Source organism: Gopherus flavomarginatus, chromosome 3, assembly GCF_025201925.1.
Source record: "Gopherus flavomarginatus isolate rGopFla2 chromosome 3, rGopFla2.mat.asm, whole genome shotgun sequence".
Taxonomy (NCBI): domain Eukaryota; kingdom Metazoa; phylum Chordata; order Testudines; family Testudinidae; genus Gopherus; species Gopherus flavomarginatus.
This window is the reverse complement of record NC_066619.1, coordinates 136478398-136497576: the sequence shown is the minus strand read 5'-3', so window position 1 is coordinate 136497576 and position 19179 is coordinate 136478398.

Here is a 19179-nt window from a genome sequence, read left to right as displayed (position 1 = left end):
GGACACAATTAACTTTTTTACCAGAGTTTTGATTACTTTTACTTTTAACTTTTGCTTTTAAAACATACTGTGACAAAGTTTCTCCTCCACCTTGATGGGCCCTGCACTTATTGGCGGATTTGTTCACCTCAGTGATCTTCCCCTGTGATGGGACTCACCTTCTGGGTCAGCTCCTCCTGTGTGTGATAATGCTTGTACTCCTCAGTCCTCCAGCAGCACACCCTCTCACCCTTGGCTACACTGGAGAGTTGCAGTGCTGGTAGTGGCTTTACAGCGCTGCAGCTTACTCCTTGTCCACACTGGCAAGGCACATACAGAGCTGTATCTCCCTGGCTAGAGCGCTGGTTGTACTCCACATGGACGAGAGGAATAAAGAGAACAGCGCTGGTGCTGCAGCGCTGGGGTGCCAGTGTAAACAGCGATTAATCTTACTACGCTGTAACTGACCTCCGGAACCTTCCCATAATGCTTTTAACTAAAGAACTCTCTTTGTTTTGTTATGATGCCTCTGTTTTGTTGTGAACTCGGGGCTCCGGGAGCTGCTTATCTAAAAAACAAACACAGCTACTGTTTGCTCAAGCAGAGGCAGGCAGGGAATGTCCACAGCTAGTGTTTGCTTGAGGAGAGAAACAGCACGGGGGGGGAGGGGCAGGGAGTCTGTCGGAGCAGCTGCTTATCTGATCTAAAGGCTATTTGCATTTAAGAGTGAATGAGAGAGGGGTGGGGGAAGTGGTCGGAACTTGCAAGGCAGGGAGCTGACACAGTGTCAGCTCCAAAAATCCACTCTCTCTCTCTCCTCCCCACGCTCCCTGTCACACTCCACCCCACCCCCTCTTTTGAAAAGCACGTTGCAGCCACTTGAACGCTGGGATAGCTGCCCATAATGCACTGCTCCCAGTGCCGCTGCAGATGCTGCAAATGTGACCACACTGCAGCACTGGTAGCTGTCAGTGTGGCCAGACTGCAGCGCTTTCCCTACACAGCTGTACGAAGACAGCTTTAACTCCCAGCGCTGTACAGCTGCAAGTGTAGCCATACCCCTTGCTTCTCTTGATCCCAGCTCCTCACACATGCCCCTCACTGACTAACCGGGAGGCTTTTAATTAGTTCCAGCCAGCCCTTGATTGGCTTCAGGTGTCCCAATCAATGTAGCTATCTCCACTGCCTTCTAGAAAGATATTAATTGGCCCCAGGTGTCTTGATTAACCTGGAGCAACTGCCATTTGGTTATCACAGTACCAGGGATTTGTTTAGCCTGGGGCTAACATACCTGTTCCTCAGTACTTTACCTATTGGGTTTCTAGGAAGTGGGCGGGTGGAAGCCCACCCACTGCTAAAGGATCCCCCCCACCCAGCCTAAGGGGAGGATCTACAGGACCTCAAAAACCCAGCTGAGTTTGGGGGACAACTAATAAAAGAACAGGGACAGGAGTGAGGTCAAAGGGTCTTAAGAAGGGGACTGGATGGGGACACAGAGCAGAGAACCCCGGAGAGCGCCCACTGCTCCTTGAAGGCGTCAAGGGAGCTAGTGGACACCACCTAGAGGAACTCTGCCCGGATATGTGAATGGACTAAGGATCGGAAACAAGCCCCACAGTCACAGGAGTCTCCGTTGGCCAACCTCCTCTCCCTGGTTGTGTAAATGGCCATTCTTCTTCGAGTGCTTGCTCATGTCCATTCCAGTTAGTTAGGTGTGCGCGCACTGTGTGCACATTCGTTGGAAGATTTTTACCCTAGCAACACTCGGTGGGTCAGCTGGGCACCCCCTGGAGTGGCGCCGCTATGGCACCGGATATATACCCCTGCCGACCCAGCCACCCTTCAGTTCCTTCTTACCGCCCGTGTCGGTCATTGGAACAGTGAAGCACGGCTTAGCTGACCTCCACTTCCCTAGCTACTCATAGTTCTCGTGTATATAGTTATATAGTTATAATCCTTTTATATATATATTTATATAGTTATATGTTTTTTCTTTACTAGCATAGTTAATTTAGTGAATAGTTAGCGGGGTTGGGGGAGTAGCCCCTTCCCCGCACCCGGTGCCAGAGCCCATGCCCAGCTCACCAGGTTTTAAACCGTGCTCGGCCTGCCACAAGCCGATGCCGACAGGAGATCTGCACGACTCCTGTTTGAAGTGCCTCGGGGAATCGCACTTGACAGCTAAGTGCCTCATTTGCAAGGCTTTTTAGCCAAGAACAAAAAGGAGCGGGACTTTCACTTACCCCTCTGCCTTCGGCACCGAGCACTGGTCAATCGGCGGGCAGAAGCGCCTCCTCGGCACCGGACCCCGCTGGTACTGCCAAGGCCTCTCAGCACCGGCCGTCGCCAGCACTGAAGTCGACTCAGCGCCGCTCCCTCTCTCTGAGATCGAGAGAGCCTACAACTCCTCCTGCCAGTACCTGACAGCTCCCTGGCGCGTGCCGTGGTTGAGCTCCCTGCTCCTGCTGCTTCCGTGCCAACTGCACCGCAGCCAGAGAGCTCATCTAAGTAGGATCGCCCGGCACCGACACCTGCCGAGGCATCGACGACGTCGGCACCGTCGATCCCGGTCCCACGAGGGCCGTCGAATCTGGTGCCTGACAGCTCCCCGGTACGTGCTGTGGTTGAGCCTACTGTTCTCTCCACGCCGGAGACATTCCCAACGGCGAGGGATCTCATTGCCATGACAGAGTCCATGCTGCCTGAACCCCCGGCACCACCGGTGCGGGTAATACAGTCTCTTGGCAAGCCTCCCTTGATGTGACCATCCTCTGTTGGCACAGCAGAGCAGCACCGTTCATGATCACGGTCCCGCAGACGCTCCAGGTCCCATCGGTACTCCCGCTCCCGACACCACTTGCAGTCTCTTTGCTGTTCTCCTCCTCGGTATTGGTCGCATTCGCCGCACTGGTCGGTATCTTGTTCACCGACCCGCTACTCGGTACCATTCCAGCTCCTGGCACCGCTACAGGCACCGTGACTCCCATAGTTGCTCCCGACGTCGAACCTCAAGATCTCGGTCGACCTCCTGGCATCGCTCTGGTCGCAGGTCTGGATCTCGTTCCAGGTACCGGTACACCTCCGGGTACCGGTCCCCGGTGCCGAGTTGGGCAAGGTCCAATAGAGTCAGAGACTCTGCCCATGGTTTTTCAACACCTCCATGGCTATCCAGACACGCATCAGTGTCATCCCACGCGGACAGCTCTTATGCTCAGGACTACGATTCTGATGTGCCCACCAACAACCTGAGAGCCCATTAGGACCTCCTAAGGAGGGCAGCACTCAATATGAACCTCCAGGTGGAGGAGGTCCCAGAGGTAGAGGACCCGGTAGTGGGCATTCTATCTGCGGTTGCCCCACTAGAGGGGCCCCACCCGTTTATTCGGACCATCCAGGCGAATGCCGATACTATATAGCAGTCCCCAGCCTCTATCCCTCCTGCGGCCAGGGGAGTCGAGCGTAAATATATGGTGCCTTCTAAGGGGTACGACTACTTGTATGTCCGTCCTCCTCCCTGCTCACTAGTTGTTCAGTCTGTTAAGGAGAGGGAACGGCATGGCCAGCAGGCGCCAGCCCCGAAATCGAAGGAGGCTAGGAGAATGAACCTACTCGGCTGCAAGGTGTACCCTGCAGGGGCCTTACAGCTCTGGGTGGCAAATCAACAAGCCTTGCTTAGCCGCTATAATTATAACACCTAGGTGGTGGTGGGTAAGTTTATGGCACTTCTCCCTCAAGACTCCCGCCAAGAGTTCGCTGCCCTCTTGGAGGAAGGGAAAAAGGTGGCCAGAACTTCCCTCCAGGCCTCGTTGGATGCAGCAGACTCAGCAGCCAGGACTCTGGCCTCGGGTGTTACCATGAGGCACATCTCATGGCTTCAGGTTTCAAACCTCTGGCCAGAGCTGCAGTATACCATTCACGACTTACCATTTGATGGTAAAGGCCTCGTCGCGGAAAAGATAGCCCCAGGCTGCAAAGCCTGAAGGACAACAGGGTCCTAATGCGTTCTCTCAGTGTGCATACTCTGGCGACCAAACGCAGGCCTTTCCGTCCCCAGCCACACCGCCGTACTCTGTGCCTAGCCAGAGATAGGACTTTGGCAGACGGCGCGGCCGAGGTGGTCACAGACGACCGTCAGGACCCCTAGAGGGCCAAGATCAAGGTCCCTCGCAATCACCACCGGGACCAAAAACGAACTTTTGAAGGTGCGCCTGAGGGCAGCGTATCAGTTACAGGCCGGGATCCCGCTCCTACATCCTCCTGGCATGGTCCCAGTTAACTTCAGATCCCTGGGTCCTACGCACGGTGGAGTATGGATACCACCTCCAATTTGTTCCAGCCCTCTCCCCCTTCAGGGATCCCTCTCACGAGCAATTCCTCTTACAAGAGGTGCAGATGCCGATGGACAAAAGGGGCAAGGGGTTTTACTACGGTTATTCCCTAATCCCTAACTCGAACGGAGGTCTCAGACCTATCCTAGACCTGCGAGGACTCAAACAGTTTATGATAAGGTTGAAGTTCCGCATGGTATCCCTGGGAACCATTATCTCATCCTTGGATCCTGGAGACTGGTATGCCGCCCTTGATATGAAGGACGTGTACTTTCACAACGCCATCTTCCCTCTGCACAGGAGATACCTCCGCTTTCTAGCCAACCGTCAGTACTTCCAGTTTACAGTCCTGCTGTTTGGCCTTTCTACAGCCCCATGGGTATTGACCAAGTGTATGGCCTTAGTCGCCTCCTACCTCCGCCGACATTGGATATGCGTTTTTCTGTATCTGGACAATTGGCTTATCCGAGGAGACTCCAAGACACAAATCACTCAGCATGTGGGCATCGTCAAGGACCTATTCACACGTCTAGGCCTAATGATCACTATAGAAAAATCCACTCTGGTTCCCATGCAGAGGTTAGATTTCCTAGGAGTTATCCTGGACTCCGACCTAGCCGGAGCCTGCTTACCACAGCCGTGGTTTCAGGCAATGGCAACAATCATCCGAGGTCTGCAGACTTTCCCAATGACCTCGGCTCGTACTTATCTCGGGCTCCTGGGTCCCATGGCTGCCTGCAAGTTTGTAACCAAACACGCCAACCTCCATCTCCGTCCTCTCCAAGTTTGGCTCAACTCGGCGTACCGCCCGGACAGGGACCCAATGGTCACGATAGTCACCATTCCCTCGAGCACCTTAGGCTCCCTAGAATGGTGGCTAACTCCCTCCCTGGTGTGGGCAAGGATGCCGTTCCATCTGCCCCAGCCCTCACTGTCCCAGATGACGGACACGTCATCTCTCGGCTCGGGTGCTCACCTCGGTCACCTTCGAGCTTAAGGCCTTTGGTCTTCTCAGGAGCTGGCATTCCACATCAATGTCCAAAAATGAGAGCAGTCTGCCTGGCATGCCAGGGGTTCCAGCAGCAGCTGCGAGGCCATGGTGTCTCAGTGTTTACAGCCAACACAACGGCCATGTGCTACATAAACAACCAGGGGGGGACATGGTCCTCCCCCTTTTGCCAGGAGGCCATCCATCTCTGGGACTTTTGCATAGCCCACTCAATAAATCTGGTAGTGTCCTTTCTCCCAGGCGTTCGGAACGCCTTGGCACTTCGACTCAGCAGGTCTTTCCTGTCTCACGAGTGGTCGCTCTGCCCCGATGTGATGCATTCTGTTTTCCAGAAGTGGAGACTTTTCCCCAGATAGACCTGTTCGCTTACCGCGAGAAAAGGAAATGCCAGATGTTCTGCTCCTTCCAAGGTCTCTTGCTGGGATCGATCTCGGACGCTTTCCTGATGCCGTGGAAGGGCCAACTCCTTTATGCCTTCCCACCATTCCCGCTGGTTCATTGGGTCCTGCTCAAACTCCGCAGGGGCAGAGCGCGCATCATCATGATCACTCCAGCGTGGTCCAGGCAGCACTGATACACCACGTTGCTCGACCTGTCAATAGCCAACCCAATTACCCTGCCACTCCACCCAGACCTCATAACTCAGGACCACGGCAGGCTTCGCCACCCGGACCTGCAGTCTCTTCACCTCATGGTATGGCTGCTGCGTGACTAAACCGGGGTAGCAGGAAGCCTTCCACCTGGTTAACGTACCTGTCCGAGTGGAAGCGTTTCTCCTACAGGTGCGAAACACTTCATCTTACTCCTACTGAGGTCTCGATCCCCTCTATTTTGGACTACCTCTGGCCTACAACAGCAGGGCCTAGCAGTGTCATCGCTGAGGGTACACTTGGCAGCCATCTCTACCTTCCACCCAGGCTAAGGTGGGCGTTCCGTGTTCTCACACTCTATGGTTTAGAGGTTCCTCAAGGGCTTGGAACTCTTACACCCTCAAGTACGCCGCCCAGCCCCAATCTGGGACCGCAACCTGGTTTTAACCAGACTTATGTCTCCCCCATTCGAGCCGTTAGCGACCTGCTCACTGCTATACCTGTCTTGGAAGACAGCTTTCCTCGTAGCCGTTACATCGGCCAGATGAATCTCCGAGCTCAGGGCTCTTACGGTGGTTCCGCCGTACACTATGTTTCACAAAGACAAGGTGCAGTTACGACCACACCCGGTTTTCCTCCCTAAGGTGGTTTCGGCCTTTCATGGTATCCACACTCAACCCAATGGGAGCAACAATTGCACTCCCTGGACATCTGTAGAGCGCTCGCATTTATACTGAGTGGACAAAACCATTTCGTAAAACGCCCCAACTCTCTGTCGCGGTAGCAGACCGAAGGAAAGGCCTACCTGTTTCCTCTCAGAGGATCTCACCTTGAGTGATGGCGTGCATCCGCACTTGTTATGATTTGGCTCATATTTCCCCAAACCACATCACCGTGCATTCTACCAGGGCTCAGGCTTCATCTGCCACATTGCTGGCTCGTGTACCTACCCACGAGATCTGTCGCGCAGCTCCATGGTCCTCGGTCCATACCTTTGCTTCGCATTATGCTCTGGTTCAACAGTCAAGAGATGCTGCAGCCTCTGGCTCAGCACTTTTACATTCTGCCACATTTCACTCCGACCCCACCGCCTACGTAAGGCTTGGGAATCACCTAACTGGAATGGATATGAGCAAGCACTCGAAGAAGAAAAGACAGTTACTCACCTTTGTAACTGTTGTTCTTCATGATGTGTTGCTCATATCCATTCCAAACCCACCCTCCTTCCCCTCTGTCGGAGTAGCCGGCAAGAAGGAACTGAAGGGTGGCTGGGTCAGCAGGGATATATATCCAGCGCCATAGTGGCGCCACTCCACGGGGTGCCCAGCCAACCCACCGAGTGTTGCTAGGGTAAAAATCTTCCGACGAACGTGCACGCAGCGCGCGCACACCTAACTAACTGGAATGGATATGAGCAACATGTCTCGAAGAACAACAGTTACAAAGGTGAGTAATTGTCTTTTTTAGCCAGGGTGAGGAGGAGGTTGACTAGGAGGTCCCATGACTTTGTGGCGCAACGGATAGGGAGTGCATAGAGAAGGAGGTGAGGGGAAAAGTGCAGCCAGAAACACAACAGTATATTCGTGAGGAGCCGGTATAGGGGCTGCAAGCTGGTGCACTCTAAGTAAATGTGCGCCAGGGTCTCCCTCACACCGCAGAAGGGGCAGGTGTCTGGGGCAGGGGTAAACTGCGCCAAATACATGCCCGTGCTCACGGCCCCATGAAGGAGCTGCCAACTGATATCCCCGGCGGGTCTCGGGACCAGGGTAGAGTACAGGCTGGCCCACCGGGGCTCCTCACCCTTCAGAGGTGGCAGGAGGTCCCACCACTTTGTGTCGGGATGGGACACGAGGGTGAGGAAGTGAAGAGTGTGGAGCACGAGCATGTAGAGATGTTTCCTTGGCGTGATCTGGAAGTTGACCGGCTGCAGATCATGCAGCCGGCTTGCAGAGAAGGGGCGGGGGGGCCAGTTGGGTCCACGGGGTAGGGGCCCGATGAAAAGGTCCAAAGGTCCCAGGGTAGAGGGTGTGCGGGGCGTGCCCTCGTGCAGGACCCAGTCGAGGTAGGCCCGAGCAGCGGGCAGCAAAGCGGCCTTCACCTCCTGAAGTACACGCTGGGGAGTATGAGGTCTGGAGAGCCCCATGCGCTGAGCAAGCATCAGGGGATCCAGCCAGTCTTCCCAGTCATAATCCAGGAGGTCTCCGACCCTGGTAGATTCTACCAGGACCAACCTCTGGTGCACTGCAGAAGACTCCGCCACCTGCACACAGAGCTTGGGATTGTGTAGCAGGGCTCCACGAGGAGATCTGCCCCCTTGGTGGCCACCACAGGCCTGGTTGCAGAGAACAGCTTCCAAGTCCGGAGGAGGTTCTGGTAGAAAACCAGCAGCCCGGAGAGGTCTCGAGGAAGACCTCTTGGATCGAGATAAAGGAGCTGCCGGTCATATTGGAGCCCTCGGAAGCGGCACAGGAAGTTGTGTGCCAGTACTCTCCACGCCGGACTACCCGCACCATAAAGAAGCCTCTGCAGGGCCTGGAGGCGGAAGACGTGGACCTGAGTGCGTAGGCACTTCAGGCCCTGCCCTCCCTTCTCCAGGGGCAGGTGGAGGACCCCTGCAGAGACCCAGTGCAGTCCTGGCCAAAAGAACTCCAGAACCACCTTCCGGAGTTCGACCAGGAAGTCTGGGGCCGGGATCAGGGTGTTGAGCTGGTACCAGAGCATGGACAGGACTAGTTGATTGAGCACCAGTGCCCTCCCTCGAAGAGAAATGCACCAAAGGAGTCCTGTCCATTTCCAGAGCCGCTCCGTCACCCTGCCCTGTAAACTGTGCCAGTTCTCCGGCGGAGACGGATGCGTGGCAAAAAGGTAAACGCCGAGATAGAGCAGCGGACCTGTGCTCCACCGGATGACCTGAAGCATGGGTGAGAGGGAGCTCGCCTGCCACCTATCCCTGACCACCAGGCCAGAGGTCTTGACCCAGGTGACCTGGGCAGAGGAGGCTGCTGAGTACACGGTCTGGCAAGCCTCCACCCACACCAAGTCGCCCGGGTCCTGGATTATGAGAAGCACATAGTCAGTGTACGCCGACAGGACCAGTCACAGCTCCAGCTCCCGAAGCACCAACCCTGTCAACCTCCTGCGGAGGAGGAGACAGAGGAAGGGCTCAATTGCCAGAGCACACAGCTGGCCCGAGAGGGGGCACCCCTGCCGTACTACCTGCCCAAAGCTGACCGGCTCAGTCAGGGTCCAGTTGAGCCTGACCAGACACTCTGCAGAAGCGTACAGCACCTGGAGAAAACCCACAAACTGGGGTCCAAAGCCTAATGCTCGCAGAGTGCCCAGGAGATACCCATGGTCCACCCTGTCGAACGCCTTCTCCTGATCCAGGGACAGGAGGGCGAACGACAGACCATCCCTGCTCCCAAACTCCAAGAGATCCCAGACCAGGTACAGGTTATCAAAGATGCTACGGCCTGGGATGGTGTAAGTCTGGTGTGGGTGGATCACGTCCTCCAGCACGGACCCCAGCCGCAGCGAAATGGCCTTGGCTACTATTTTGTAGTCCTTGCTGAGGAGCGAGATGGGATGCCAATTCCATAAGTCACGGAGGTCCCCCTTCTTCGGCAATAAGGCGAGCACGACTTGCCTGCACAAGAGAGGGAGAACCCTGTTCTGCAAGGATTCGGCCCAGACGGTGACCAGGTCCGAGCCAAGGATGTCCCAAAACACGCAGTAGAACTCCATGATCAGCTCGTCCATGCCCGGAGATTTATTGGTGGGCATGTGGCAGAGGGCTTCCGAGAACTCGGCCAGAGAGAGTGGCAGCTCTAGTCAGTCACAGTCACCTGCACTGACCGTCGGGAGCCCGTCCCAGAGCACTCTGCAAGCAGTAGGATCGGTTGGATCAGGGGAGAAAAGGTGTGCATAGAAGGTCCTGGCTCTCTCGCACATCTCCGCCGGATCTGTGAGGGGGTGCCGTCCTCCACCAGGAGGCAGGTGATGTGTTTCTTGGCCTCCCTCTTTTTCTCCAGGGTGTAGAAGAAGCGGGAGCTGCGATTCATTTCCCGAAGGAGGCAGATGCGGGATCGAACAAAAGCACCCTCGGGCCCGATGGTCTTCGAGGACCTGGAGCTCCTCTCGCTTCTCCCGGCACGCTCCGCATAGAGATGGAGCCTCAGGGCTGGCAGCCGGACGCCTCTCCAGCTCTAAGACCTCCCATTCCAACTGCTCTATTGCTGCATCCCTCTGTCGGCTGGCACCCCAGGTGTTCAACGTTGCAAAGGTGATGAGTGCCATGAGGAGGGCTGCGGGGGATCCTCGCCAGCAGGGATGCTCATGGCCCTCAGTGGGCCACGCAGCAAACCGTGACCCACCCCGAAGGTGAGCAAGGAGTCACGGAAGCTGTGGACCCACCGGTAAGCCATGGAGCCCTGCTTCCCGGTCCTTTTACCCTCCCCCATGAGGGCCCTCATGGCCCAGAGCATCTGATGAAAATCCCCTTATTGCTGGAGAGCAAGCGGTACCTTATTGCGGGAGCCATGGACATCTTCTAATAACTCCCACAGCAATTCTCGCAGCATATGGGGGAGTGGGGTCACTGGCCTCCAGTAAGCCACCAACGGGACCTCTGGCACAGCCCCATGGCCCACTGAGACTGGCAGGCAAGGGGCAGACCCTTGACATGGTGCCCGATGGGCTGGCACCACATGGCCCGCCTCAGACCCCGGCTTAATAGGGGGCGTCAGAGGGAAGAGTGAAGCCTCTAGTGCGTCGAGATGGGGAAACACAAAGGCCGCTCCCTGGGGGTCATCCTCCAGGAAAGGGAAGAAGACGGTCCCAGGGGCAGCAATAACATCGCGGGAGGTGGAGGGGATAGGGCCGGGGTCAGGAGTAAGAGCAGGGCCGGGGTCAGGAGTAGGGTCGGGAGGAGGGACAGAGATGGGATCCTGGGCTACAGGAGCTGGACTGCCGGGAGGTGGCTCCTCTCAGCCAGGCTCAGGGGTCTGAGGGGTAGGGAGGGGGTCCCCAGTGATGCCAGGCCCAGGCTCAACAGCAGGTGTGACAGCCATGGCATCAGGAGATGGATAACCTTCAGTGAGGCCCCCACCCGGGAAGGAACTTGGTTGCCTCACACCAGCGAGGGATACCCCTGTCAACTTGGGTTCCGGCGGCGAGGCACCGGCAGTCACCTCAGAAGGCTTGGCGGCCGTCAGCGGGGTGCCACCCGCAGCCAGGCAGGTCGAAGAGTCGAGGGGGCCTCGGAGGCGGGAGCGGAAGCAGCAGTTAGGGAGATGGAACACAGAGAAAGGGGGGCTGGGGTGAAGTCGACCAGGTTGAGGCCCACTGGCAAAGGATCGTCCTTCCCTTGGGTGACTGGGGTCAGACTCAGGTCCTCAATCTCCTCGTAGATGGAAGGGAGCTCACTTCCAGCCACCCCAGGGTCCTCCCCACTAGCGCCCGAGGCGACCCTCACCTCAGGTATTGCAGGGGGCGTAGGTGGCTAGGGAACAGGAGTGGCCTCATTGGGAGCCTCCATGGGGAGGGACTGCGGAGGATGGATGGTGGAACCCTCCAGTGCTGCCACGTCTTCCCCAGCCAGCACTGGCGGATGGACTGAACCTGTGGGCAAAGTGGAAGGCTCGGCATCTGTGTCCCCATTTCTGGTCCTTTGGGGGGCTTCCACATTGGATGGTAGGAGCGGAGCTCGAGCCTTCCGCTTGCCCCGCTTACCAGTGTAACCCTCAAGGAGATTACCTAGATTCCTGGGCTCTGTCTGCTGGCAGCTCAGGGAGGAGGAGCCAAGGCAAACTCAGAGTCTGCCCGGCAACCACGAGGGAGTGGAGATGCCCTCCCAGGGAGTTCAGGAGAGGAGAGAGGCCATTTTTTGAGGAGAGGCTGGAGCCAGCCAGGGCAAGGGCAGGACTGGCTGTGTGGGGAGCTGGTGAGTCCCAGGCCTGCAAACAGGGTTCCCCCTGAGAACTGGCCTCTAGGGACATAACCACAGATCCCCCAGCTGGATTTTCCTTCTCCATGGATGATTCCCAATTGGTAGCGTTTGCTGAGAAATTTCCCCAGCCAAGCTGGGTTCACCTCCAGCTCCCCTGGTGAGACCAGTCCCCACATGGTCAGCACTGCTAGTCCAGGGCTGCTGCCTGCTGGGTGTGTGACTGGAGGCTGGGCAGGAGGCTACAGTCTGGATGTGAGGGTAGTTGTATAACCTGCACCTTGAGCCCTGCACCCCTTTGTGGTGAGGAGAGATCCTGGGACCGACGCAACCTGATTCCTGCTTGAGGAGGATCCCTGACAGCAGACAGCAGCCCCTCTGTAGTGACTGAGGAGTCCAGTGTCATCTTCAAACCTGAGCCTCATTCATGGAGTTTGTGAGTGCACTGTCTTTAGTTAGTCAGGGAATTTGTTTTGGGGACCCCCTACTCCCTGAACTGTGTCCTCAAGACAGGGAGTGAGGGTTTGAGGATTTTATAACCGGCTGTTTATTACACCTGTGGAGGGATTCACCACCTCCTCCCACTTGTGGGTCCTTTGGGATGTACTGAACCCAGTCACCTGCACTGCTAAACCTCTGCAGAGAATGTTATAGGTCATCGAGGGCCCCAGCAAAGTACGCATACCAACAAGACACTAATTTTACACTTGTTACATCAAGTCAGGGGTATTTTAAGTGTGGGCACCGGTGACCCTAAAAATAGTGTTTCATCCTGTTATGTTGTATATGTTGCCTGTTTAATATAATTATTATGTTGAATATATTTTTGTGTGTTGAGTTATTTCTTGGAAGTCTCCAGCTATCTGGCAGATAAATGAGATTACTCTGTAGTTATAATTTTCCACCCAAGCTGCCCTGGTGACCCTGCCAGGAAGGAGTGAGGGGGGTGGAGGCACCGCCAAATAATTTCATAGCAAAAAAGAAAAACGATTTACCCTGCTGAGTGGGTGGCAGGACCCAAAAGAACCCAGACCTGTCCATCAAAACCTGTAAGCGGATTGCCATTAAAGGAGGTAATCAGGTGGAGAGGGGCGCTACACCCTGTACTCAGGTCCAGCCCTCCATGGCATCGCCTGTGGGCTGGTTGACAGGGGTTGGGTCGGGGGACAGGGATGACGGCTCGGGGACTCAGGGAGGTAATGGGAGGACAGCATGAGGGAGAGAAGATTCCCCCTGGTGAGAGCCTTCTCCCATGCTTGGCAGTACCCCTGCCGCACCCTCCTCCACAGGCCCCATCAGAGTGCAGGCAGTGGAGGTGGGGCTCTCCCGCTCGTCTGGGCATGCTGGAGGAGGTACCCCTGGGGCCCGAGCGGGAGCAGTGATGGGCTGAGAAGGAGGAGGGGCGACTCTGGACACCAGGCAGCCAGGGGCGCCAGCGATGACAGGGCCGGCACCCTTCCGGGGTCAGGGGTCCCAAGCGCTCCTCCATGCCGGGCCAAGGGGCAGTCCCTCCAAAAGTACCCCATAGCCTGGCAGAGGTAGCACCAGGCCTCCCCTGTAGAATAGCGCACCCAGTAATGAGCCCCCTGCTAGGGCACCAGGAAAGATCTCTCGAGCATCTCTCCGCCATGCGCCACCAGCTGCAGTTGAAGCTGCACCAGCCGGCGGAACGAGAGGATGTGATGGAGGGTGGGGTCTTTGCAGCCCAACGGGAGAGGGAAAACATCAGAAATGGGCTTCCCCAGGGTAGAAAGGGCGGGTAACAGGGCAGCATTGGGAAGGAAGGGCGTGATGGAGGTCAGGACCACACGGACACCCAGGTTCTTCAGTGGCTCCAGGGGGATGAATACGCCCCCCACCACCAGGCCCTTCTCCACCGCCTCCTGGGCAGTGGCCTCTGAGGCAAGGAAGAAGACGACCTCGCCATACATCTTGGAGGCTGCCACAATGGCCATAGGCCCCACCACCCTCGCCAACACCCGCATGTAGGTCTCCACGTGGGACGAGGCGGGCACCAGGAGGCAACGGATGCCGTGCTTCCTGGTCAAGGTGGGGAAGGGGCCCCGGCCGCTGTAGATGGTAGCAGAGGCAGCGGTCGGGGGAGATGATGTAGTGGCAGGCGGGGGGCCGCCGCCACCTGGGTGTACACCTGGGGGCCGGGGGAGGGGCAGAGCTGGTGGAGGGAGCAGCAGGGAGGGGTGCCACGGCCGGTGGCAGGGCCGCGGCAGTGGTGGCAGCCCCTGCCATGGAGGGCCGAAGCTTCGTAGCGGGGCTCTTTCCTTTCTTTTTGCCCTGGCCCTTTTTGCCGGCTGGGGGGGCTCCCCCAGAATTGGGGAGGGCGAGGGACATGGCAGCAGCGGAAGTCATCCCATCTCCCGCCACTGCCGGCGCCCCAGTGGGAGCAGTGGCAGGTAGTTCGGCAGCAGCAGTTGAGGTAGAGGCTAGGGGGGTTGGTGGGGGAGCAGGGTCTGCCCCTGGGGTCCCACCTGCCGCATCTCCCGCCATGATGAGCAGGGAGGGAGGGGAAACACCGGAGGAAAGGAGTGGGGAGGGGAAGCAGGTCAAGCACTCCTCCCTGCTAGGCTGCAGGCAGAGGAGGAGGGTGCTGAAATGGGGGGAGGGGAGGTAGATAAGGGGGCTATCAAGGACTTGGGGGGGTTTCAGTCACCGATACAGGATTGGAATCTGGCTCCTCTAGCTGCACTAGGGGAGGGCAGGGGAGGGGAGGGGTACAATAGCAATAGGGGTGCATTGTAAGAGGGGCAAACTCAAACAGAGGAGAGGCACAAGCACACTAAGGGGGCATGGACGCATGAGGGGGGGGCCAATCAGGGCAAAGGGGGCCACAAAGGAAGGGGAACAACCAGGCTGGGAGTGGGGCAGAGGAACCAAGGGGCCAGCCGTAGGGCTGGGATGAGACAAACAAACCAAGCTGCAGAGGGAGATGGGCGGGGCAGGCAAACAGATGGAAGCTGGGGAGGGGCAAAAGGCTGCAAGGGGCAAAGCTGGGGGGTCTGTTGCAGAGGGGAGGGGTCAGTCCGGGGGGAGGGGTGGGTTACAGGCACCCACGAACGCTTGTGCAAAAAGTCAATGTTTGGCTGGCTGCTGCTGCAGGCCCAAATGGTGGAAATGGGCATGGCAGGCCAGGAGAGCAGCTGAGTCCTAGAGGCAGGAGCTGAGGCTGATGGTAAGTGGCCTGTGGGGGTGGTGGAGGGGGCAGCAGTGGTGGTGGGGGTAGGAGAAGACACAGATAGACCAGGAGGTAGGCTCCATGCCACACCACTTGTGTCCCCACAAACACAATCTAAACCCCCACCACAAGAGCACAGTTCAAAAATCACTCAGTCCTTAATGGCCCCCTCCACAGTGGTCTCCAGAGTCCTGTGTGCTCCCCCAGCAGCTGGTGGTCCTCTGAATCCTCTTCCTCTTCCAGGCTCCAGCAGCTCCCCAGGACAAACACAGCAGCAGCAGCTCCAGCAGCCCTGGTGGCCAGGCAGGAAGGACGCCTTGTGACAGGTTGGATCACAGAAACCCCCTTGGGAGCTGCCAACCAATGTGCCAAGACTACTTCTCTCCCTGTTTTCCCTGCCAGCTCAGGACTTCAGCACCCTGTCTTGTTGAGCCAGACACTCCCATCTACTTCAACAAAGAAGCAGAGTCTGAATTACCTGCCCATGCATGACCCAGGACTTGCAGGCAGCAGTCATTACCCACATGCTACCTTGAATGTCCTCAGGTAGACTTCTTTGTGGATTGGAGCCTTCCAAGCTCTTTTGTCTGTTAAATGCTTTTTGATTGAGCACATTCCTTTCCCAAGAAGTGACCAAATGTTCTAACTAAGGCTACTTAGAAATCAAGCAATTATACAGCCAATGTTCATAACTTTGAACACACAAATGGTGCCTGTATACAACTAGGATGAACATAACCAGTAGATCATAACCTTTACATAGATAGGTTACATGGCATATGTAGCAAAACTCTATTCCAGTTATATCATACATACATTTATAAGCACCCCCACCCATGGGTGGCAGGTTTGTAGAAATTTTGGTGGTGCCCAGAACCCACCCCTGCCCAAACTGTGCCCCACCCCCAAACTCTGCCCCCCACCTGCCCAAGGCTCTGGGTGGGAGTTTGGGTGAGGGAGGAGGTCTGGAGTGCAGACCGTAGGCTGGGGCAGGGGATTGGGGTGCAGGATGCAGGTTCTGGGAGGGAGTTTGGTGATGGGAGGGGTGCAGAGGGATGGGGTGCAGGACTGAAGGTTGTGGGGTGTGGCTGCAGATGAGGGGTTTGGAGTGTGGGAGGGGCTCAGAGCGAGAGTAGGGGTCTAGGGGGTGAGGGCTCTGGGGCTGGCAATGAGGGTTTGGGGTGTGAGAGGGGCTCAGGGCAAGAGTAGGAGTGTGGGGGATGAGGGTTCTGGCTGGGACTGAGGATAAGGTGTTTGGGGTGCTGGAGGGGCTGGGGGCTAAGGCAGAGGGTTAGAGTGCAGGGGGATGAGGGCTCTGGCTGGGACTGGGGATAAGGTATTTGGGGGGCTGGAGGGGCTCAGGACTAGGGTTGAGGGTGCAGTGGGGGGGCTCTGGGATGGGGCAGAGCTGGGGATGAGTTTGGGGTGCAAGCAGGCTGCTCTGGGACAAGGGCCAGAGAGGACTCCTCCCAGCCCTTTCCCTGCCGGCAGCAGCAAGCTCTGGGGGAGGAGCCCCCCTTTCCTGCCCCCCAGCAGCACACTGTCACCATAGCCTCACTGGGGGTGAAGGATGCGGCTGCCTCCTTGCATGGGGCAGGAGTGGTGACTGCGGGCAGAGAGGGCCCCCTCCTGTGCTGCTTGAGGGTCCTGCTGAAAAGAGGAAGGGTTTGAGGGGCAGGGGCAGGCTCAGAGTCAGTCTGTCCTGGCCGCGGAGATGGGGCGGGGAATAGGACCCTGCAGCAGCAGTTGTTGGGAGGCAACATGGAGCTGCTCAGGGAAGAGACGGTCAGTGAGTTTCTGCTTCCGGGGCCGGGAAAGACAAGCGGGGGCAGGGCCCGGGGGCAGCAAGTCGGGGCTGCGAAACACTCAGGGGAGGCACAGCTGCGGGGGGCACCTGGCTCAACATATTGCTGGAGCTGGGCCCCTGGTTCTGAATATTGCTGATGCCTGAGCATCGCATGGGTATGGAACTCGCTACCTATGACCCCACCCCGTGAAGCCTGATGGGGTACCCTGTCACCCCCCTCACAGGTGGTCACAGTGGTGGTGGTGGAGATGGGGTCCTGGCTTCTCCCTCCACAGGTGGGGAAGGGGGGGCTGGCTGGCAAGGCCCTCCCACCCCTCGCTCAACAGCAATGGCAGCAGCATTCTGGGGAAGAAATACTCTAGCCAGCAGTAGCAGCCCAGGAAGGGAGGGAGGGAGGGAGAAAGCGCTCCAGGCAGCAGGGTAGTTGGAGAAGAGGGAGAGCTCCAGCCAACACGGCAGCCTGAGGACACTGAGCACTTCCTGTACCTATTGGGTTCTGGGTAGCGGGCGGGTGGACGCCCGCCCACTGCTAAAGGATCCCCCCCCAGCCTAAGGGAGGACCCACAGGACCACAGAACCCACTGATTACAGGGGCAACTAATAAAAGAACAGGGACAGGAGTGTGGTCAAAGGGTCATAAGAAGGGAGCCTGATGGGGACACTGAGCAGAGAACACCGGACAGCGCCCACTGCTCCTCGAAGGCGTCAAGGGAGCCAGTGGAGAGCACTCTCTGTAGCAGGGTGGTCACCTGCTCCTGGCCTGAAAGGGGTTAAAAGTCAGCCCTTGGAGAGGGCTGGGGCTGGGAGCCTTAGGCTGGGCTGATTGGGAGGCAGCCTCAGCTGTGGCCATGCCCCAAACTTACTCAGTTGGCCTTATGAAAGACGGGGAAGCCAGGAGCAGATATATAGTCTCCTCTAGCTGTAGAGGGAGACGAGTCTGGCTGCAAGGAGCTAGAGACAAGGTACAGGGAGTGGAGCAGTGCTGGGGAAAGGCCAAGGGAGCTGGGGAACTCCAGCCTGGAAACTCCCCAAACTGAGGCCTAGTATAAGGCCAAATAGGTACTGGGGTTGCAGGGGACAGCCCAAGGCTAGGCAGAGGCAGCAGGTCCAAAACCAATCTTACCTGCGATGAGTGGCTTATACTGCAGTGTGCCCCAGAGAGCAGAGGCTACTTGGTGACTGAGAGTAGCCTATGACTGAGGTGAGGTGGGGATAGGGGGTGGGGGTTCCCTGGGAGGGGAGACCCCAAGAGTGAGGGGTTACTGCCATTTTTTTTCCTGAAGCTTCACCGTGGAACCCCAAGGATTGTGTCCCACCTTGGTGAGAGCCCTCTCCAGCCAGGAGAGGTCCTCACCCCCCTTTGAAAGAGGCAACAGGGTCCAGTCCTCTTTTTGTTGCCCCTTCCGTGGCTCTGACATCAGGTCCACCAGCCTTCTGTGACACCAGTGGGCCAGGCAGTGGAACTGCCGTGTCTGCGCTACCTAATCCTAATGCCCATGCGTTCAGCCTTGAACCCATCATGGTTGCCATCTCCCTTGATCGCAGGACAGCCGAGTCCACAATTGTACCCTTCTGTTTCCTGAACATGCCATTACAATCTGTTAGTACAGCTCTTAAGGTCTTTCTAGTCACTTAAGATTGCCCACACTCGTGCTGGGGCATGCAATGTTAACCCACTTTGGGCCAGAGGGAGAGACGCTAAGCCTCCCGCTATATCACTTGGCCTACTGCCATCAAGGGTCCATACACCAAATACAAACCACTTCCAGGGATCAGAGTGAGGAAACCCTAAATTCTCCTTTTGGGCTCAGTTATGCTGCAGCTGAGGGTGTATGCACCCAGGATTTTTCAGTTGGGAGCAAGGATCTCTAAGTCCTCCTCCTACTGCCCTGCCATACTACAACTGGAGGTATACCCATCTTCAATTATTTCCCCCTGCTGTCCGGGGTGGAGAGAGGAATGCTAAACCTGTCTCTGTTTCTTAGCCCTGCTATAACTGAGGGTGAGTATATCTTTAATTACAAAATCCTCAATCCATAACATACCAACAGTGCTGGATAGAACAATTGGTGCACTCCTCAGAGTCCCCCCCACCCCCACTGTGCTCTTCTTCATCAAAAATGTGACATTTATATTACCAATCTGCCTGGGGCTTCGGGTGATCAGGCTGGGGCTACAGGCTTTTTAGGGGAGAAGATGAAGGAGCACAACAAGTGACTAGTTTTAAAGTTTTATTAACCAAATAACAGTGGTGAGTGCTGGGTGCGCCCCACATCACTCAGAGGGAAGAAGAAAGCATTAGTGCCTGAGCCCTAACTCACATTCATACTCA